This window comes from Dendrobates tinctorius, unplaced genomic scaffold, assembly GCF_039654945.1.
Source record: "Dendrobates tinctorius isolate UK_male_01 unplaced genomic scaffold, ASM3965494v1 ptg000130l, whole genome shotgun sequence".
In the NCBI taxonomy this organism is placed as follows: Eukaryota; Metazoa; Chordata; class Amphibia; order Anura; family Dendrobatidae; genus Dendrobates; species Dendrobates tinctorius.
In genome coordinates, this window is record NW_027361798.1 from 4215383 (window position 1) to 4238720 (window position 23338).

At 57.5% G+C, this 23338-nt stretch overlaps 1 protein-coding gene across 2 annotated transcripts in view; it reads right to left on the bottom strand.

The window, feature by feature from the left end:
• The window catches only part of FAM83H (family with sequence similarity 83 member H), a 92791-nt gene extending 71654 nt beyond the window's left edge, over nucleotides 1-21137 (bottom strand). Inside the window, exon 1 of one of the 2 annotated variants that reach the window (XM_073543271.1) lies at nucleotides 20967-21137. The gene's annotated coding sequence lies outside the window, so the exon portion shown is untranslated. Of the gene's footprint in view, nucleotides 1-9273; nucleotides 9516-20966 lie in introns of those variants that run through there. The other variant, XM_073543273.1, reaches the window with a different exon arrangement.
• Between the last annotated feature and the right edge of the window lie 2201 nt (nucleotides 21138-23338).

Sequence of the window (23338 nt, forward strand, 5' to 3'; positions counted from 1 at the left end):
GGGACCTGAGTGCGGACCACTCACACCGGACATGACTATAGAGAATGGCAGGACCTCGCCGGAGTAAGAGGATAGCACTGTGTGACTGCTGGGACCTGAGTGCGGACCACTCACACCGGACATGACTATAGAGAATGGCAGGACCCCGCCGGAGTAAGAGGATAGCACTGTGTGACTGCTGGGACCTGAGTGCGGACCACTCACACCGGACATGGCTATAGAGAATGGCAGGACCCCGCCGGAGTAAGAGGAGAGCACTGTGTGACTGCTGGGACCTGAGTGCGGACCACTCACACCGGACATGGCTATAGAGAATGGCAGGACCCCGCCGGAGTAAGAGGATAGCACTATGTGACTGCTGGGACCTGAGTGTGGACCACTCACACCGGACATGACTATAGAGAATGGCAGGACCCCGCCGGAGTAAGAGGATAGCACTGTGTGACTGCTGGGACCTGAGTGCGGACCACTCACACCGGACATGGCTATAGAGAATGGCAGGACCCCGCCGGAGTAAGAGGAGAGCACTGTGTGACTGCTGGGACCTGAGAGCGGACCACTCACACCGGACATGGCTATAGAGAATGGCAGGACCCCGCCGGAGTAAGAGGACAGCACTGTGTGACTGCTGGGACCTGAGTGCAGACCACTCACACCGGACATGGCTATAGAGAATGGCAGGACCCCGCCGGAGTAAGAGGATAGCACTGTGTGACTGCTGGGACCTGAGTGCGGACCACTCACACCGGACATGGCTATAGAGAATGGCAGGACCCCGCCGGAGTAAGAGGAGAGCACTGTGTGACTGCTGGGACCTGAGTGCGGACCACTCACACCGGACATGGCTATAGAGAATGGCAGGACCTCGCCGGAGTAAGAGGAGAGCACTGTGTGACTGCTGGGACCTGAGTGCGGACCACTCACACCGGACATGGCTATAGAGAATGGCAGGACCCCGCCGGAGTAAGAGGAGAGCACTGTGTGACTGCTGGGACCTGAGTGCGGACCACTCACACCGGACATGGCTATAGAGAATGGCAGGACCCCGCCGGAGTAAGAGGAGAGCACTGTGTGACTGCTGGGACCTGAGTGCGGACCACTCACACCGGACATGGCTATAGAGAATGGCAGGACCCCGCCGGAGTAAGAGGAGAGCACTGTGTGACTGCTGGGACCTGAGTGCGGACCACTCACACCGGACATGGCTATAGAGAATGGCAGGACCTCGCCGGAGTAAGAGGAGAGCACTGTGTGACTGCTGGGACCTGAGTGCGGACCACTCACACCGGACATGGCTATAGAGAATGGCAGGACCCCGCCGGAGTAAGAGGATAGCACTATGTGACTGCTGGGACCTGAGTGTGGACCACTCACACTGGACATGACTATAGAGAATGGCAGGACCCCGCCGGAGTAAGAGGATAGCACTGTGTGACTGCTGGGACCTGAGTGCGGACCACTCACACCGGACATGGCTATAGAGAATGGCAGGACCCCGCCGGAGTAAGAGGAGAGCACTGTGTGACTGCTGGGACCTGAGAGCGGACCACTCACACCGGACATGGCTATAGAGAATGGCAGGACCCCGCCGGAGTAAGAGGACAGCACTGTGTGACTGCTGGGACCTGAGTGCAGACCACTCACACCGGACATGGCTATAGAGAATGGCAGGACCCCGCCGGAGTAAGAGGAGAGCACTGTGTGACTGCTGGGACCTGAGTGCGGACCACTCACACCGGACATGACTATAGAGAATGGCAGGACCCCGCCGGAGTAAGAGGAGAGCACTGTGTGACTGCTGGGACCTGAGTGCGGACCACTCACACCGGACATGGCTATAGAGAATGGCAGGACCCCGCCGGAGTAAGAGGAGAGCACTGTGTGACTGCTGGGACCTGAGTGCGGACCACTCACACCGGACATGGCTATAGAGAATGGCAGGACCCCGCCGGAGTAAGAGGACAGCACTGTGTGACTGCTGGGACCTGAGTGCAGACCACTCACACCGGACATGGCTATAGAGAATGGCAGGACCCCGCCGGAGTAAGAGGAGAGCACTGTGTGACTGCTGGGACCTGAGTGCGGACCACTCACACCGGACATGGCTATAGAGAATGGCAGGACCCCGCCGGAGTAAGAGGAGAGCACTGTGTGACTGCTGGGACCTGAGTGCGGACCACTCACACCGGACATGGCTATAGAGAATGGCAGGACCTCGCCGGAGTAAGAGGAGAGCACTGTGTGACTGCTGGGACCTGAGTGCGGACCACTCACACCGGACATGGCTATAGAGAATGGCAGGACCCCGCCGGAGTAAGAGGAGAGCACTGTGTGACTGCTGGGACCTGAGTGCGGACCACTCACACCGGACATGGCTATAGAGAATGGCAGGACCCCGCCGGAGTAAGAGGAGAGCACTGTGTGACTGCTGGGACCTGAGTGCGGACCACTCACACCGGACATGGCTATAGAGAATGGCAGGACCTCGCCGGAGTAAGAGGAGAGCACTGTGTGACTGCTGGGACCTGAGTGCGGACCACTCACACCGGACATGGCTATAGAGAATGGCAGGACCCCGCCGGAGTAAGAGGAGAGCACTGTGTGACTGCTGGGACCTGAGTGCGGACCACTCACACCGGACATGGCTATAGAGAATGGCAGGACCCCGCCGGAGTAAGAGGACAGCACTGTGTGACTGCTGGGACCTGAGTGCAGACCACTCACACCGGACATGGCTATAGAGAATGGCAGGACCCCGCCGGAGTAAGAGGAGAGCACTGTGTGACTGCTGGGACCTGAGTGCGGACCACTCACACCGGACATGACTATAGAGAATGGCAGGACCCCGCCGGAGTAAGAGGAGAGCACTGTGTGACTGCTGGGACCTGAGTGCGGACCACTCACACCGGACATGGCTATAGAGAATGGCAGGACCCCGCCGGAGTAAGAGGAGAGCACTGTGTGACTGCTGGGACCTGAGTGCGGACCACTCACACCGGACATGGCTATAGAGAATGGCAGGACCCCGCCGGAGTAAGAGGACAGCACTGTGTGACTGCTGGGACCTGAGTGCAGACCACTCACACCGGACATGGCTATAGAGAATGGCAGGACCCCGCCGGAGTAAGAGGAGAGCACTGTGTGACTGCTGGGACCTGAGTGCGGACCACTCACACCGGACATGGCTATAGAGAATGGCAGGACCCCGCCGGAGTAAGAGGAGAGCACTGTGTGACTGCTGGGACCTGAGTGCGGACCACTCACACCGGACATGGCTATAGAGAATGGCAGGACCTCGCCGGAGTAAGAGGAGAGCACTGTGTGACTGCTGGGACCTGAGTGCGGACCACTCACACCGGACATGGCTATAGAGAATGGCAGGACCCCGCCGGAGTAAGAGGAGAGCACTGTGTGACTGCTGGGACCTGAGTGCGGACCACTCACACCGGACATGGCTATAGAGAATGGCAGGACCTCGCCGGAGTAAGAGGAGAGCACTGTGTGACTGCTGGGACCTGAGTGCGGACCACTCACACCGGACATGGCTATAGAGAATGGCAGGACCCCGCCGGAGTAAGAGGAGAGCACTGTGTGACTGCTGGGACCTGAGTGCGGACCACTCACACCGGACATGGCTATAGAGAATGGCAGGACCTCGCCGGAGTAAGAGGAGAGCACTGTGTGACTGCTGGGACCTGAGTGCGGACCACTCACACCGGACATGGCTATAGAGAATGGCAGGACCCCGCCGGAGTAAGAGGAGAGCACTGTGTGACTGCTGGGACCTGAGTGCGGACCACTCACACCGGACATGGCTATAGAGAATGGCAGGACCCCGCCGGAGTAAGAGGACAGCACTGTGTGACTGCTGGGACCTGAGTGCAGACCACTCACACCGGACATGGCTATAGAGAATGGCAGGACCCCGCCGGAGTAAGAGGAGAGCACTGTGTGACTGCTGGGACCTGAGTGCGGACCACTCACACCGGACATGGCTATAGAGAATGGCAGGACCCCGCCGGAGTAAGAGGAGAGCACTGTGTGACTGCTGGGACCTGAGTGCGGACCACTCACACCGGACATGGCTATAGAGAATGGCAGGACCCCGCCGGAGTAAGAGGAGAGCACTGTGTGACTGCTGGGACCTGAGTGCGGACCACTCACACCGGACATGGCTATAGAGAATGGCAGGACCTCGCCGGAGTAAGAGGAGAGCACTGTGTGACTGCTGGGACCTGAGTGCGGACCACTCACACCGGACATGGCTATAGAGAATGGCAGGACCCCGCCGGAGTAAGAGGAGAGCACTGTGTGACTGCTGGGACCTGAGTGCGGACCACTCACACCGGACATGGCTATAGAGAATGGCAGGACCCCGCCGGAGTAAGAGGAGAGCACTGTGTGACTGCTGGGACCTGAGTGCGGACCACTCACACCGGACATGGCTATAGAGAATGGCAGGACCTTGCCGGAGTAAGAGGAGAGCACTGTGTGACTGCTGGGACCTGAGTGCAGACCACTCACACCGGACATGACTATAGAGAATGGCAGGACCCCGCCGGAGTAAGAGGACAGCACTGTGTGACTGCTGGGACCTGAGTGCAGACCACTCACACCGGACATGGCTATAGAGAATGGCAGGACCTCGCCGGAGTAAGAGGAGAGCACTGTGTGACTGCTGGGACCTGAGTGCAGACCACTCACACCGGACATGGCTATAGAGAATGGCAGGACCCCGCCGGAGTAAGAGGAGAGCACTGTGTGACTGCTGGGACCTGAGTGCGGACCACTCACACCGGACATGACTATAGAGAATGGCAGGACCCCGCCGGAGTAAGAGGAGAGCACTGTGTGACTGCTGGGACCCGAGTGCAGACCACTCACACCGGACATGGCTATAGAGAATGGCAGGACCCCGCCGGAGTAAGAGGAGAGCACTGTGTGACTGCTGGGACCTGAGTGCGGACCACTCACACCGGACATGACTATAGAGAATGGCAGGACCCCGCCGGAGTAAGAGGAGAGCACTGTGTGACTGCTGGGACCTGAGTGCGGACCACTCACACCGGACATGGCTATAGAGAATGGCAGGACCCCGCCGGAGTAAGAGGACAGCACTGTGTGACTGCTGGGACCTGAGTGCGGACCACTCACACCGGACATGGCTATAGAGAATGGCAGGACCCCTCCGGAGTAAGAGGACAGCACTGTGTGACTGCTGGGACCTGAGTGCGGACCACTCACACCGGACATGACTATAGAGAATGGCAGGACCCCGCCGGAGTAAGAGGATAGCACTGTGTGACTGCTGGGACCTGAGTGCGGACCACTCACACCGGACATGGCTATAGAGAATGGCAGGACCCCGCCGGAGTAAGAGGAGAGCACTGTGTGACTGCTGGGACCTGAGTGCGGACCACTCACACCGGACATGGCTATAGAGAATGGCAGGACCCCGCCGGAGTAAGAGGATAGCACTGTGTGACTGCTGGGACCTGAGTGCGGACCACTCACACCGGACATGACTATAGAGAATGGCAGGACCTCGCCGGAGTAAGAGGATAGCACTGTGTGACTGCTGGGACCTGAGTGCGGACCACTCACACCGGACATGACTATAGAGAATGGCAGGACCCCGCCGGAGTAAGAGGATAGCACTGTGTGACTGCTGGGACCTGAGTGCGGACCACTCACACCGGACATGGCTATAGAGAATGGCAGGACCCCGCCGGAGTAAGAGGAGAGCACTGTGTGACTGCTGGGACCTGAGTGCGGACCACTCACACCGGACATGGCTATAGAGAATGGCAGGACCCCGCCGGAGTAAGAGGATAGCACTATGTGACTGCTGGGACCTGAGTGTGGACCACTCACACCGGACATGACTATAGAGAATGGCAGGACCCCGCCGGAGTAAGAGGATAGCACTGTGTGACTGCTGGGACCTGAGTGCGGACCACTCACACCGGACATGGCTATAGAGAATGGCAGGACCCCGCCGGAGTAAGAGGAGAGCACTGTGTGACTGCTGGGACCTGAGAGCGGACCACTCACACCGGACATGGCTATAGAGAATGGCAGGACCCCGCCGGAGTAAGAGGACAGCACTGTGTGACTGCTGGGACCTGAGTGCAGACCACTCACACCGGACATGGCTATAGAGAATGGCAGGACCCCGCCGGAGTAAGAGGATAGCACTGTGTGACTGCTGGGACCTGAGTGCGGACCACTCACACCGGACATGGCTATAGAGAATGGCAGGACCCCGCCGGAGTAAGAGGAGAGCACTGTGTGACTGCTGGGACCTGAGTGCGGACCACTCACACCGGACATGGCTATAGAGAATGGCAGGACCTCGCCGGAGTAAGAGGAGAGCACTGTGTGACTGCTGGGACCTGAGTGCGGACCACTCACACCGGACATGGCTATAGAGAATGGCAGGACCCCGCCGGAGTAAGAGGAGAGCACTGTGTGACTGCTGGGACCTGAGTGCGGACCACTCACACCGGACATGGCTATAGAGAATGGCAGGACCCCGCCGGAGTAAGAGGAGAGCACTGTGTGACTGCTGGGACCTGAGTGCGGACCACTCACACCGGACATGGCTATAGAGAATGGCAGGACCTCGCCGGAGTAAGAGGAGAGCACTGTGTGACTGCTGGGACCTGAGTGCGGACCACTCACACCGGACATGGCTATAGAGAATGGCAGGACCCCGCCGGAGTAAGAGGAGAGCACTGTGTGACTGCTGGGACCTGAGTGCAGACCACTCACACCGGACATGGCTATAGAGAATGGCAGGACCCCGCCGGAGTAAGAGGAGAGCACTGTGTGACTGCTGGGACCTGAGTGCGGACCACTCACACCGGACATGACTATAGAGAATGGCAGGACCCCGCCGGAGTAAGAGGAGAGCACTGTGTGACTGCTGGGACCTGAGTGCGGACCACTCACACCGGACATGGCTATAGAGAATGGCAGGACCCCGCCGGAGTAAGAGGAGAGCACTGTGTGACTGCTGGGACCTGAGTGCGGACCACTCACACCGGACATGGCTATAGAGAATGGCAGGACCCCGCCGGAGTAAGAGGACAGCACTGTGTGACTGCTGGGACCTGAGTGCAGACCACTCACACCGGACATGGCTATAGAGAATGGCAGGACCCCGCCGGAGTAAGAGGAGAGCACTGTGTGACTGCTGGGACCTGAGTGCGGACCACTCACACCGGACATGGCTATAGAGAATGGCAGGACCCCGCCGGAGTAAGAGGAGAGCACTGTGTGACTGCTGGGACCTGAGTGCGGACCACTCACACCGGACATGGCTATAGAGAATGGCAGGACCTCGCCGGAGTAAGAGGAGAGCACTGTGTGACTGCTGGGACCTGAGTGCGGACCACTCACACCGGACATGGCTATAGAGAATGGCAGGACCCCGCCGGAGTAAGAGGAGAGCACTGTGTGACTGCTGGGACCTGAGTGCGGACCACTCACACCGGACATGGCTATAGAGAATGGCAGGACCCCGCCGGAGTAAGAGGAGAGCACTGTGTGACTGCTGGGACCTGAGTGCGGACCACTCACACCGGACATGGCTATAGAGAATGGCAGGACCTCGCCGGAGTAAGAGGAGAGCACTGTGTGACTGCTGGGACCTGAGTGCGGACCACTCACACCGGACATGGCTATAGAGAATGGCAGGACCCCGCCGGAGTAAGAGGACAGCACTGTGTGACTGCTGGGACCTGAGTGCGGACCACTCACACCGGACATGGCTATAGAGAATGGCAGGACCTCGCCGGAGTAAGAGGAGAGCACTGTGTGACTGCTGGGACCTGAGTGCGGACCACTCACACCGGACATGGCTATAGAGAATGGCAGGACCCCGCCGGAGTAAGAGGAGAGCACTGTGTGACTGCTGGGACCTGAGTGCGGACCACTCACACCGGACATGGCTATAGAGAATGGCAGGACCCCGCCGGAGTAAGAGGAGAGCACTGTGTGACTGCTGGGACCTGAGTGCGGACCACTCACACCGGACATGACTATAGAGAATGGCAGGACCCCGCCGGAGTAAGAGGAGAGCACTGTGTGACTGCTGGGACCTGAGTGCAGACCACTCACACCGGACATGGCTATAGAGAATGGCAGGACCCCGCCGGAGTAAGAGGAGAGCACTGTGTGACTGCTGGGACCTGAGTGCGGACCACTCACACCGGACATGGCTATAGAGAATGGCAGGACCCCGCCGGAGTAAGAGGAGAGCACTGTGTGACTGCTGGGACCTGAGTGCGGACCACTCACACCGGACATGGCTATAGAGAATGGCAGGACCTCGCCGGAGTAAGAGGAGAGCACTGTGTGACTGCTGGGACCTGAGTGCAGACCACTCACACCGGACATGACTATAGAGAATGGCAGGACCCCGCCGGACTAAGAGGACAGCACTGTGTGACTGCTGGGACCTGAGTGCGGACCACTCACACCGGACATGACTATAGAGAATGGCAGGACCCCGCCGGAGTAAGAGGAGAGCACTGTGTGACTGCTGGGACCTGAGTGCAGACCACTCACACCGGACATGGCTATAGAGAATGGCAGGACCCCGCCGGAGTAAGAGGAGAGCACTGTGTGACTGCTGGGACCCGAGTGCAGACCACTCACACCGGACATGGCTATAGAGAATGGCAGGACCCCTCCGGAGTAAGAGGAGAGCACTGTGTGACTGCTGGGACCCGAGTGCAGACCACTCACACCGGACATGGCTATAGAGAATGGCAGGACCCCGCCGGAGTAAGAGGACAGCACTGTGTGACTGCTGGGACCCGAGTGCAGACCACTCACACCGGACATGGCTATAGAGAATGGCAGGACCCCGCCGGAGTAAGAGGACAGCACTGTGTGACTGAGGGCGGCCATGTTGTCTGTGCCCGGTCCCGCACACCAGGCGGGCTCCATGGCGGGTGAGGCGATGACACAGCTGTGAGGATCCCGGAGACTGACTCACTCCCTGGGAGCGGTGCAGCTGCCTCCGGCCTCCTCTCTATTCCCACCCAGTGATTAGGCAGAGTGTGGAGATGGCATTCGGCTGAGTCACGGCCGAGGATTATCCCGGGAAGGCTCGGTGACGGTGTGGCTGCCCCCGCTGGCCGGTGCACTGTCCGCGTCCATGGTGAGGGCCGTCGGGCTCGGCCTGTTGTGGTCTCTCCGGTAATGGCGCGGCTAGAATTCCCGGAGCCGCGTAACACCCGACCATCAGAGCACGCCACATACCGGTTTATCAGCCCCAACATGTTACCGCGCCGCCCCGGAGGATGCTGGGAGCAGGAGAGCGAGGAGTCATCCGGAGTGAAACCGGAGTCACACCAGAAGGAAACGCCACCTCTGTCCTGCTTGTTGTCAGTGAGTGGAAACACTGAGACCTGGTGCCGCTGACACAGAGATGGCGCCGTGTGTGAGGGCAGGAGGAGGCTCACAGAGGATTGTCTGACACATTGCGACAGCCCTTCAGCTGTGGTCAGACCATCACATACAGACTGACAGATCTGCGCTTAACCCCTCACTGCCTGCACATCTGCTGCTGGAGGGGATTTCTAACGATAACTGCTGACAGCTTTCTCACTCTCCTCCTCGCCCCATCACCTCCGAAGGGTGCCGGCCAAGAGAAGCTGCTCAACCAGTGCACCCGAGGCGACTCTCCTCTGCCCCGTGCACCCGAGGCGACCCTCCTCTGCCCCCATGGCGACTCACCTCTGCCCCCGAGGCGACCCTCCTCTGCCCCCATGGCGACTCACCTCTGCCCCCGAGGCGACTCTCCTCTGCCCCGTGCACCCGAGGCGACCCTCCTCTGCCCCCATGGCGACTCACCTCTGCCCCCGTGGCGACTCTCCTCTGCCCCCGTGCACCTGAGGCGACTCTCCTCTGCCCCGTGCACCCGAGGCGACCCTCCTCTGCCCCCATGGCGACTCACCTCTGCCCCCGTGGCGACTCTCCTCTGCCCCCGTGCACCTGAGGCGACTCTCCTCTGCCCCGTGCACCCGAGGCGACCCTCCTCTGCCCCCGAGGCGACCCTCCTCTGCCCCCATGGCGACTCTCCTCTGCCCCCGAGGCGACCCTCCTCTGCCCCGTGCACCCGAGGCGACCCTCCTCTGCCCCCATGGCGACTCTCCTCTGCCCCCGTGGCGACTCTCCACTGCCCCCGTGCACCCGAGGCGACTCTCCACTGCCCCCGTGGCGACCCTCCTCTGCCCCCGTGCACCCGAGGCGACCCTCCTCTGCCCCCGTGGCGACTCTCCACTGCCCCCGTGCACCCAAGGCGACTCTCCTCTGCCCCCAAGGCGACCCTCCTCTGCCACGTGCACCCGAGGCGACCCTCCTCTGCCCCCATGACGACTCTCCTCTGCCCCCGTGGCGACTCTCCTCTGCCCCCGTGCACCCGAGGCGACCCTCCTCTGCCCCCATGACGACTCTCCTCTGCCCCCGTGGCGACTCTCCTCTGCCCCCGTGCACCCGAGGCGACTCTCCACTGCCCCCGTGCACCCGAGGCGACTCTCCACTGCCCCCGTGCACCCGAGGCGACTCTCCACTGCCCCCGTGCACCCGAGGCGACTCTCCACTGCCCCCGTGGCGACCCTCCTCTGCCCCCGTGGCGACTCTCCACTGCCCCCATGGCGACCCTCCTCTGCCCCCGTGCACCCGAGGCGACCCTCCTCTGCCCCCGTGCACCCGAGGCGACCCTCCTCTGCCCCCGTGGCGACTCTCCACTGCCCCCGTGCACCCGAGGCGACTCTCCACTGCCCCCGTGGCGACCCTCCTCTGCCCCCGTGGCGACCCTCCTCTGCCCCCGTGGCGACCCTCCTCTGCCCCCGTGGCGACCCTCCACTGCCCCCGTGGCGACCCTCCTCTGCCCCCGTGGCGACCCTCCTCTGCCCCCGTGGCGACCCTCCTCTGCCCCCGTGGCGACCCTCCTCTGCCCCCGTGGCGACTCTCCACTGCCCCCGTGGCGACCCTCCTCTGCCCCCGTGGCGACCCTCCTCTGCCCCCATGGCGACTCTCCACTGCCCCCGTGGCGACCCTCCTCTGCCCCCGTGGCGACTCTCCACTGCCCCCGTGGCGACCCTCCTCTGCCCCCATGGCGACTCTCCACTGCCCCCGTGGCGACCCTCCTCTGCCCCCGTGGCGACTCTCCACTGCCCCATGGCGACCCTCCTCTGCCCCATGGCGACCCTCCTCTGCCCCCGTGGCGACCCTCCTCTGCCCCCGTGGCGACCCTCCTCTGCCCCCGTGGCGACCCTCCTCTGCCCCCGTGGCGACTCTCCACTGCCCCCGTGGCGACCCTCCTCTGCCCCCGTGGCGACCCTCCTCTGCCCCCGTGGCGACCCTCCTCTGCCCCCGTGGCGACTCTCCACTGCCCCCATGGCGACCCTCCTCTGCCCCCGTGGCGACCCTCCTCTGCCCCCGTGGCGACCCTCCTCTGCCCCCGTGGCGACTCTCCACTGCCCCCGTGGCGACCCTCCTCTGCCCCCGTGGCGACCCTCCTCTGCCCCCGTGGCGACTCTCCACTGCCCCCATGGCGACCCTCCTCTGCCCCCGTGGCGACTCTCCACTGCCCCCGTGCACCCGAGGCGACTCTCACCTGCCCCCGTGCACCCATGGCGAACCTCCACTACCCCCGTGGACACACACTGCTGCCTCAGTGACCACTCTCTGCTGTCCCCATGGGACCCTCCGCCGCTCGTGGAGACCCTTTGCGGCCCCCAAGGTCCCGTGGCAACCTGTCCGCCGGCCCCATGGTTACTTTCTGCTGCCCCCAAGATGCCATGGCCACCCTCTGCTGCCCCTGTGGTCTGCCAGTTATCATAAGACCAGGCCACATGAGAATGAGATTTGGAATGGAAATTAGAGATCTGATTGGCTCCTAGAAGATCCAGTGTCCCCATGGTAACACTAAGATGCAAAGGACAGGAAGTGTTGACATAGGGACACAGGCTTAGGAGATGCCAATAGCAAAGTGAACGCACGTGAAGCCTCGATCAGAGATGGGGTGGGCTGGACTGTGCGCTCCGGCTGTTACAGGAGAGAGTGAACGTCGCTGCCCTACGATTAACCCCCTCCCTGCTGGGCTCCTCAGCAGTGCATTGTGGGTGCGGTGCCGGTGCCTGCCAACAACGCTGCACGGTGGAGAAGGCCAAATCCTGATGTATCTGGGCCGGGCGAGGCTCAACGGCGGGGAGCAGCAGGGATCACAACCTTAAAGGGGCCTCCAGTCTGTAAGAAGAAACCTCCACAGAATGAGGACACATCACAGCCCGTCACCTACTCACAGCTGAGGCTTTGTTACAATGTATCAGTCCAGGCCTCATCTGGAAGAGGATGGTACAGACTGGATACAAGTGTAACAACCCCTCAGCTGTGAGCAGGATGAGCTGTGAGATGGACACATGGCTTTTTCCGGCCTCACTATGTTCCTATGAGACTGTCAGCTCCTGTGGTGTCACACACGGACCCAGGGGCCCAAGATCCAGCTCGGGGGCCAAGGGACGCTCCACTTACGTTTCATTATCTACTGACATGACAGAAATGCCATCATCGTCTCATCACCTCCTGCATGATGGAGGTAGTAGTCACCAGCAATCCAGCCGGAGTACAACTCTCTTCAGCTAATGACCGGAGGAGGAGGGCGGCGATTTCAGAAAACAGAGAAAGGGGCCAATAACGGCGAACCCAGGAGCATCGTAGGTAACCGGTGACCGGACCTGTGCTGCCGGCCTAGTCATGAAGCAGGAGGCTCAGCATGAGCGCCGCAGTGCCTCCATCCCGCTCAGACGACGCAGTGATAATACCTCTGGGCAAGCGGCCAAAGCCTCCCCACATAAAGCAGAGAGCGGTGGCCAAAGCCTCCCCACATAAAGCAGAGAGCGGCGGCCAGAAATAACAGAGAGACGCAGGGAAAGCCACACAGACACAAACAACAACTCCCAGCATGCCCGGCAGCTGCAGACCCCATCTCTGACAGTCTATCCAGATAATATATAGTTATACAGGCTGGAGAAAGACCCCGTCCCCAGCAGAGCTGTGGAGTCGGTAAGCCAAACCTGCGACTCCGACTCCTCAATTTCCCTTACACCGACTCCCACATACATTGCTTATATTTAAGTGAAAAATGTATTGTACAATGTGAACATCAGACATTTAATCATTTCTATGATCCAATAATCAAGACATTTAGATAGAACAGAATATATATTTATTGGAATACAACTTTAGAACACAAAAACTAATAAATTGTAAATATGTAATACACTGTATAATATCGATTACATTATATATATATCACTATGTAATAAACTATAAGTGGCAAAAAACAGTTTTCAACAAAAACATACTAAGGCTATGTGCCCACGCTAGCGTTTTTAAACGCTCAGGAAAAGGATCCCCTTCCCAGAAATCGCGCGTCTTTTTCCGCGCGTTTTTTGCGCGATTTTTGACGCGTTTTTGACGCGTTTTTTGACACGCGATTTCTGGGATCATTGGGGATGGCTAAAAACGCTCAGCAATGCGGGAATTAATGAGCATGCTGCGTTTTTAGCAGCTAAGCGATTCCTGAGCGGTTAAAAACGCATGCATTGGCACAAAAAGCCAAAAACGCATGCTAATTGGATGCATCTTTTAAGCGTTTCTGCAGCGTCTGATCCGGCGGAAACGCTTACAAAAACGCAACGTGGGCACACAGCCTCAATAACATTTGTGCAGTCTATGAATTTGTTCTAAGAAATAGAATCGCCTCCATCAGATCCTCCTTCATAGATGACCTCACATCTGACCTAATAATGTTAAGGCCAGAGAACAACCTCTCTACAGTAACTTGGGTTGGAGGCAAAGCCGTAACCACATGGGATCATCTCTAACAATTTCCGGGTATAAAGGAATTGCCTCGTGCACAGTCAGTTTTGATGAAAGGTTGAATTTTCTTTTTCTTTGAGAACAAGTGAAACATTTTGCTGAAATCTGGTCAATCTGCTGCTATAGGAGACGGAGTGAAGTCTTTTTCCTTGCGGCAACGCTTTGCCTGCTCCATATCATCCAAATACTTGTCAAGGTCAAACTCCGCATCTGATGAGGATGAAGATATGGCAGCAGCAGCACTGTCAGGACCCGAGTCCTCTTGCGCCTGGCAGTCCTCCTGTAGGCCACTCATCCTAACTGCTACCTCAGTCAGAGCTTCTTTTCCTTTAGTAAGCTGTTGATCATCAAGCAATATACGATGACTCGGGTCCACATAAACAGCTGCCAGAAAAATGTTATTTTCCAATAGCTGTGTCTCTCTCCATTTCATTGAAGCAGAAATGCCATCTGCGATTAAACCTCCTCTTTGGGACAGGCAAAATAGCAAGTTCTTCCACTCCCTTATGAAAATGCCAGGAGTTAAATCCTCAGCTTGTAATTTTTTAGTCGCTGTAAATGGGTGATTAAGCAAATCCTTCAATTCAGCCACCTGTGTCCATTGACCTTCATTTAGGGTTACCTGAGGGTTCATGATATCTATAAGAAACGGTTTTAGTTGATCAACAATTGCCCTATCCCAGCATGTCTCTTCAAGGTGGAATCAATTTTAGGGGTTCTGGCGGCAATAACCAATTTCCTCACTTTTCCAATCAGATTTCCAGCATGTCCCTCTTGCAGACTCTCTCTTATTGCCAGCTGCAGCATGTGATGAATAGGAAAGAGGCGTGAGGCAGCTTCAACAAGATCATCTATTTCTACAGTATAATGTTCTGTTCTTCTGGTGTAGTATCTGTTTGTTCCTCAGTTCCATGAACAGCACTGTGGCCTTCCACCTCATTCTGAATCCTGAATGTTCCTCTGGCTGTTGTTCATTACTCTCACTCATCAGTGTCATTGCACTTATGTGTGAAGCATTGTCCGTTACAATAGCAAGAACCTGTTCTTTTTTGAGTTCGTAATCTTGCAGAACTTTTTCCACTAAGGCCTGGAGAAACCGGCTGCTGTGAGGAGCTTTAGGATCTGTTACTGCCAGCGTGTTGGTAACAATTTCTTTGTCACAAACATATCGAACAATGATGGTAAAACAGTTCACTCTGTGACGTGTGCAGGCGTCCAGTGTAAGGAACATGAAGCGTCTTTTGAAAGTCTTTTTAAGATCTTCCTTTTGGTTAAGGGCTTCTTCAATCACTAATTTTCTAATACTTTCTCTTTCCAGAGAAACACCGAGTTTGCGGCCATTTCTCCATTAAGAGCTGTAACAGCCGGTCGTGCCAATAGTGATAATGGTGCACCGTCCTTCACAACAAGCTGGAGGAGCCGTCTGTTAGACATATCTGCTGTCACTGTTACAGGAACTATGTCACTTACAAAATATCTTGTTAATGATGTTTGAGACGCTCTTTCCTCCTCCTTTGCCTGGCGGGAAGTGTCAGTCTGTGTGCTGCCCGGCTTTCATTCTTTTTGGTACAGATATGATATGGATACAGATATGGATAAATGGATATATAGATAGAGCAGATTTCTAATTGTAAACATTATCAATGAGCTCAAAAACCTTTCAGGTGATGCCATTAAAAAGCTGATCGGCTTTTGCAGCTGAAAAACGTATCCTCAAAAAACGCAGGAAAAACGCTGTGTGTGAATGTGGCCTTAGATCAGGAATAGAACAGCCATTTATAGGACATTTCATAACTTTCCCAAATTCCTATGAAAACATATTCAGCACATCCTGCATTGAACTACTCTGCCTTCTCCACCAATTGTGCATGTCACTAATTCGGCTGGAACCCTGCAGCCCTTGTAGGAGAGCGTCGGTGTCAGCCATTACTGCCTCTGTGGTCGGCACTTCGCAGCCTGACTGCTGGAACTGGAAAGAAGCCTTTCCTAATTAGCTGCCGGAATCGCCTTTCTTCCCCCCATAGTGAGTGGTCATTAGTAGGAATGAGTCCTGTGCCGTCCTCTATCATGACCTCACATATTACACAAGGAGATCAGATCCCGTCTGAGGCGGCTGCAAGCCATACGAGAGCCCTCCATCCCGTGTAATATAGGAGCGGCCTCCGTCCCGTGTAATAGAGGAGAGGCCTCCGTCCCGTGTAATAGAGGAGAGGCCTCCGTCCCGTGTAATAGAGGAGAGGCCTCCGTCCCGTGTAATATAGGAGAGCCCTCCATCCCGTGTAATATAGGAGAGCCCTCCGTCCCGTGTAATAGAGGAGAGGCCTCCATCCCGTGTAATAGAGGAGAGGCCTCCATCCCGTGTAATAGAGGAGAGCCCTCCATCCCGTGTAATATAGGAGAGGCCTCCGTCCCGTGTAATATACGAGAGCCCTCCGTCCCGTGTAATATACGAGAGCCCTCCGTCCCGTGTAATATACGAGAGCCCTCCGTCCCGTGTAATATACGAGAGCCCTCCGTCCCGTGTAATATACGAGAGCCCTCCGTCCCGTGTAATATAGGAGAGGCCTCCGTCCCGTGTAATATAGGAGAGGCCTCCGTCCCGTGTAATATAGGAGAGGCCTCCGTCCCATGTAATATAGGAGAGCCCTCCGTCCCGTGTAATATACGAGAGCCCTCCGTCCCGTGTAATATAGGAGAGGCCTCCGTCCCATGTAATATAGGAGAGCCCTCCGTCCCGTGTAATATACGAGAGCCCTCCGTCCCGTGTAATATACGAGAGCCCTCCGTCCCGTGTAATATAGGAGAGCCCTCCGTCCCGTGTAATATAGGAGAGCCCTCCGTCCCGTGTAATATAGGAGAGCCCTCCGTCCCGTGTAATATAGGAGAGGCCTCCGTCCCGTGTAATATAGGAGAGGCCTCCGTCCCGTGTAATATACGAGAGCCCTCCGTCCCGTGTAATATAGGATCGGCCTCCGTCCCGTGTAATATAGGAGAGGCCTCCGTCCCGTGTAATATAGGAGAGGCCTCCGTCCCGTGTAATATAGGAGAGGCCTCCGTCCCGTGTAATATAGGAGAGCCCTCCGTCCCGTGTAATATAGGAGAGGCCTCCGTCCCGTGTAATAGAGGAGAGGCCTCCGTCCCGTGTAATAGAGGAGAGGCCTCCGTCCCGTGTAATAGAGAGGCCTCCGTCCCGTGTAATATAGGAGAGGCCTCCGTCCCGTGTAATATAGGAGAGCCCTCCGTCCCGTGTAATATAGGAGAGGCCTCCGTCCCGTGTAATAGAGGAGAGCCCTCCGTCCCGTGTAATAGAGGAGAGCCCTCCGTCCCGTGTAATAGAGGAGAGCCCTCCGTCCCGTGTAATAGAGGAGAGCCCTCCGTCCCGTGTAATATAGGAGAGGCCTCCGTCCCGTGTAATAGAGGAGAGGCCTCCGTCCCGTGTAATATAGGAGAGGCCTCCGTCCCGTGTAATATAGGAGCGGCCTCCGTCCCGTGTAATATAGGAGAGGCCTTCGTCCCGTGTAATACAGGAGAGGCCCCCGTCCCGTGTAATATAGGAGAGGCCTCTATCCCGTGTAATAGAGAGGCCTCCATCCTGTGTAATAGAGAGGCCTCCGTCCCGTGTAATATAGGAGAGGCCTCCATCCCGTGTAATAGAGAGGCCTCCATCCCATGTAATAGAGGAGAGCCCTCCATCCTGTGTAATATAGGAGAGGCCTCCATCCCGTGTAATAGAGAGGCCTCCGTCCCATGTAATATAGGAGCGGCCTCCATCCCATGTAATAGAGGAGAGGCCTCCGTCCTGTGTAATAGAGGAGAGGCCTCCATCCCGTGTAATATAGGAGAGGCCTCCGTCCCGTGTAATATACACTCACTGGCCACTTTATTAGGTACACCTGTCCAACTGTGTGTTAAGACTTAATTTCTAATCAGCCAATCACATGGCGGCAACTCAGTGCATTTAGGCATGTAGACATGGTCAAGACAATCTCCTGCAGTTCAAACCGAGCATCAGTATGGGGAAGAAAGGTGATTTGAGTGCCTTTGAACGTGGCATGATTGTTGGTGCCAGAAGGGCTGGTCTGAGTATTTCAGAAACTGCTGATCTACTGGGATTTTCACGCACAACCATCTCTAGGGTTTACAGAGAATGGTCCGAAAAAGAAAAAAAATCCAGTGAGCGGCAGTTCTGTGGCCGGAAATGCCATGTTGATGCCAGAGGTCAGAGGAGAATGGGCAGACTGGTTCGAGCTGATAGAAAGGCAACAGTGACTCAAATTGCCACCCGTTACAACCAAGGTAGGCAGAAGAGCATCTCTGAACGCACAGTGCGTCGAACTTTGAGGCAGATGGGCTACAGCAGCAGAAGACCACACTGGGTACCACTCCTCTCAGCTAAGAACAGGAAACTGAGGCTACAATTTGCACAAACTCATCGAAATTGGACAGTAGAAGATTGGAAAAACGTTGCCTGGTCTGATGAGTCTCGATTTCTGCTGCGACATTCGGATGGTAGGGTCAGAATTTGGCGTAAACAACATGAAAGCATGGATCCATCCTGCCTTGTATCAACGGTTCAGGCTGGTGGTGGTGGTGTCATGGTGTGGGGAATTTTTTCTGGGCACTCTTTGGGCCCCTTGGTACCAATTGAGCATCGTTGCAACGCCACAGCCTACCTGAGTATTGTTGCTGACCATGTCCATCCCTTTATGACCACAATGTACCCAACATCTGATGGCTACTTTCAGCAGGATAATGCGCCATGTCATAAAGCTCGAATCATCTCAGATTGGTTTCTTGAACATGACAATGAGTTTACTGTACTCAAATGGCCTCCTCAGTCACCAGATCTCAATCCAATAGAGCATCTTTGGGATGTGGTGGAACGGGAGATTCGCATCAGGGATGTGCAGCCGACAAATCTGCGACAACTGTGTGATGCCATCATGTCAATATGGTCCAAAATCTCTGAGGAATGCTTCCAGCACCTTGTTGAATCTCTGCCACGAAGAATTGAGGCAGTTCTGAAGGCAAAAGGGGGTCCAACCCCTTACTAGCATGGTGTACCTAATAAAGTGGCCAGTGAGTGTAGGAGAGCCCTCCATCCTGTGTAATATAGGAGAGCCCTCCATCCTGTGTAATATAGGAGAGGCCTCCATCCCATGTAATAGAGAGGCCTCCATCCCGTGTAATAGAGAGGCCTCCGTCCCATGTAATAGAGGAGAGGCCTCCATCCTGTGTAATATAGGAGAGGCCTCCGTCCCGTGTAATAGAGGAGAGGCCTCCATCCCATGTAATAGAGGAGAGGCCTCCGTCCCGTGTAATAGAGAGGCCTCCGTCCCATGTAATATAGGAGAGGCCTCCGTCCCGTGTAATATAGGAGAGGCCTCCGTCCCGTGTAATATAGGAGAGGCCTCCATCCCATGTAATAGAGGAGAGGCCTCCATCCTGTGTAATATAGGATCCCCCACCGTATGTATAACCATACACTCCCACCATGTACAACCCCCATCACATGGTATGGTCAGCTCCTCGGGGGCTGTCACTTCAAATCCTGCTTGATCTGCCTGGGGAAAACATGGTGACACTTTTAAAGGGGCAGCAAGCCAAAATTCTAAAAGTCTTATAAAAGGAGCAACTGACATCAGCGCTGAAGATGCAGGACATAAATGGCTGATAACAGGGAGTAATAGCCTCTCCCAGCCCTGATATCTGTACACAATGAGAGTCCGGGGATCAGTGTCAATCATGGAGGATGACGTGACCCCCTCACCCCAGACTGGTCGCACCAGTAACCCATTCCAGTCTGGGTGTGAAGGGCAGGATCTGGAATCTCCAGCGTATCATTCCTTGCTTCATCTGATAAGACCATCATGTAAAGCCCAACGCCGGGGGGCCAAGGCAGAACCTGCCGAAAAATAGAGCCCAACGCCGGGGGGGGGGCCGGAGACAGAACCTGCCGAAAAGTAGAGCCCAACGCCGGGGGGGGGGCCGGAGACAGAACCTGCCGAAAAGTAGAGTCCAACGCCGGGGGGGGGGCCGGAGACAGAACCTGCCGAAAAGTAGAGCCCAACGCCGGGGGGGGGGCCGGAGACAGAACCTGCCGAAAAGTAGAGCCCAATGCCGGGGGGCCAAGACAGAACCTGCCGAAAAGTAGAGTCCAACGCCGGGGGGGGGCCGGAGACAGAACCTGCCGAAAAGTAGAGCCCAACGCCGGGGGGGGGCCGGAGACAGAACCTGCCGAAAAGTAGAGCCCAACGCCGGGGGGGGGGGCCGGAGACAGAACCTGCCGAAAAGTAGAGCCCAACGCCGGGGGGGGGGGGGCCGGAGACAGAACCTGCCGAAAAGTAGAGCCCAACGCCGGGGGGGGGGGGGCCGGAGACAGAACCTGCCGAAAAGTAGAGCCCAATGCCGGGGGGCCAAGACAGAACCTGCCGAAAAGTAGAGCCCAACGCCGGGGGGGGGGGCGGAGACAGAACCTGCCGAAAAGTAGAGTCCAACGCCGGGGGGGGGGCCGGAGACAGAACCTGCCGAAAAGAAGAGTCCAACGCCGGGGGGGGGGGCCGGAGACAGAGCCTGCCGAAAAGTAGAGTCCAACGCCGGGGGGGGGGGCCGGAGACAGAACCTGCCGAAAAGTAGAGCCCAACGCCGGGGGGGGGGGGCCGGAGACAGAACCTGCCGAAAAGTAGAGCCCAACGCCGGGGGGGGGGCCGGAGACAGAACCTGCCGAAAAGTAGAGTCCAACGCCGGGGGGGGGGGCCGGAGACAGAACCTGCCGAAAAGTAGAGTCCAACGCCGGGGGGGGGCCGGAGACAGAACCTGCCGAAAAGTAGAGTCCAACGCCGGGGGGGGGCCGGAGACAGAACCTGCCGAAAAGTAGAGTCCAACGCCGGGGGGGGGGCCGGAGACAGAACCTGCCGAAAAGTAGAGTCCAACGCCGGGGGGGGGTCGGTGCAGATCTGACGGCAGCACACGTTACACAGCGACCTCCCCGCATCCAGAGAGGACGGAGGGGCTGACAATCGGCCGCACAGCGCGGACACCCCGACCCCGGCTCCGGCTCCTACCTTGGCTGCGGATCCGTCTCTCTCGCTCTCCAGCTCCGGGTTTCTTTCCTTCTCCGAACTTCAGGAAGAGAAAACATAATAGCTCCACCCGGGGGCAGAGATCGAGACATTCCGCAGCTGCACCTCCTCCTCCTCCTCCTCCCTGCACCCTCTGCCCAGCCGGCAGTGCCTGTGTGCAACCGGAATCACCGTCCCCACACCTGTGTGCAACCAGAATCACCTTCCCCACACCTGTGTACAACCGGAATCACCGTCCCCTCACCTGTGTGCAACCGGAATCACCGTCCCCACACCTGTGTGCAACCAGAATCACCTTCCCCACACCTGTGTGCAACCAGAATCACCGGCCCCACACCTGTGTGCAACCAGAATCACCGTCCCCACACCTGTGTGCAACCAGAATCACCGTCCCCACACCTGTGTGCAACCAGAATCACCGTCCTCTCACCTGTGTGCAACAGGAATCACCGTCCCCACACCTGTGTGCAACCAGAATCACCTTCCCCACACCTGTGTGCAACCAGAATCACCTTCCCCACACCTGTGTACAACCGGAATCACCGTCCCCTCACCTGTGTGCAACCGGAATCACCTTCCCCACACCTGTGTGCAACCAGAATCACCGTCCCCTCACCTGTGCGCAACCAGAATCACCGTCCCCACACCTGTGTACAACCGGAATCACCGTCCCCTCACCTGTGTGCAACCGGAATCACCGTCCCCACACCTGTGTGCAACCAGAATCACCGTCCTCTCACCTGTGTGCAACAGGAATCACCGTCCCCACACCTGTGTGCAACCAGAATCACCGGCCCCACACCTGTGTGCAACCAGAATCACCGTCCCCTCACCTGTGTGCAACCAGAATCACCGTCCCCACACCTGTGCGCAACCAGAATCACCGTCCCCTCACCTGTGCGCAACCAGAATCACCTTCCCCACACCTGTGCGCAACCAGAATCACCGGCCCCACACCTGTGTGCAACCAGAATCACCGTCCCCTCACCTGTGTGCAACCAGAATCACCGTCCCCACACCTGTGCGCAACCAGAATCACCGTCCCCTCACCTGTGCGCAACCAGAATCACCGGCCCCACACCTGTGTGCAACCAGAATCACCGTCTCCACACCTGTGTGCAACCAGAATCACCGTCCCCACACCTGTGTACAACCAGAATCACCGTCCCCTCACCTGTGTGCAACCAGAATCACCGTCCCCTCACCTGTGCGCAACCAGAATCACCGGCCCCACACCTGTGCGCAACCAGAATCACCATCCCCTCACCTGTGGGCAACCAGAATCACCGTCCCCACACCTGTGCGCAACCAGAATCACCTTCCCCTCACCGGTGTGCAACCAGAATCACCATCCCCTCACCTGTGCGCAACCAGAATCACCGTCCCCTCACCTGTGTGCAACCAGAATCACCGTCCCCTCACCTGTGCGCAACCAGAATCACCGGCCCCACACCTGTGCGCAACCAGAATCACCGTCCCCTCACCTGTGGGCAACCAGAATCACCTTCCCCACACCTGTGCGCAGCCAGAATCACCGTCCCCTCACCTGTGCGCAACCAGAATCACCGTCCCCTCACCTGTGCGCAACCAGAATCACCTTCCCCACACCTGTGCGCAGCCAGAATCACCGTCCCCTCACCTGTGCGCAACCAGAATCACCATCCCCTCACCTGTGCGCAACCAGAATCATTGTCCACACACCTGTGCGCAGCCAGAATCACCGTCCACACACTTGTGCGCAACCAGAATCACCGTCCCCACACCTGTGCGCAACCAGAATCACCGTCCCCACGCCTGTGCGCAACCAGAATCACCATCCCCACGCCTGTGCGCAACCAGAATCACCGTCCCCACACCTGTGCGCAACCAGAATCACCGTCCCCTCACCTGTGGGCAACCAGAATCACCTTCCCCACACCTGTGCGCAGCCAGAATCACCGTCCCCTCACCTGTGCGCAACCAGAATCACCGTCCCCTCACCTGTGCGCAACCAGAATCATTGTCCACACACTTGTGCGCAACCAGAATCACCGTCCCCACACCTGTGCGCAACCAGAATCACCGGCCCCACGCCTGTGCGCAACCAGAATCACCATACCCACACCTGTGCGCAATCAGAATCACCGTCCCCTCACCTGTGCGCAACCAGAATCACCGTCCCCTCACCTGTGCGCAACCAGAATCACCGTCCACACACTTGTGCGCAACCAGAATCACCTTCCCCACACCTGTGCGCAACCAGAACCGGCCCCACGCCTGTGCGCAACCAGAATCACCGTCCCCACACCTGTGCGCAATCAGAATCACCGTCCCCTCACCTGTGCGCAACCAGAATCACCGTCCCCTCACCTGTG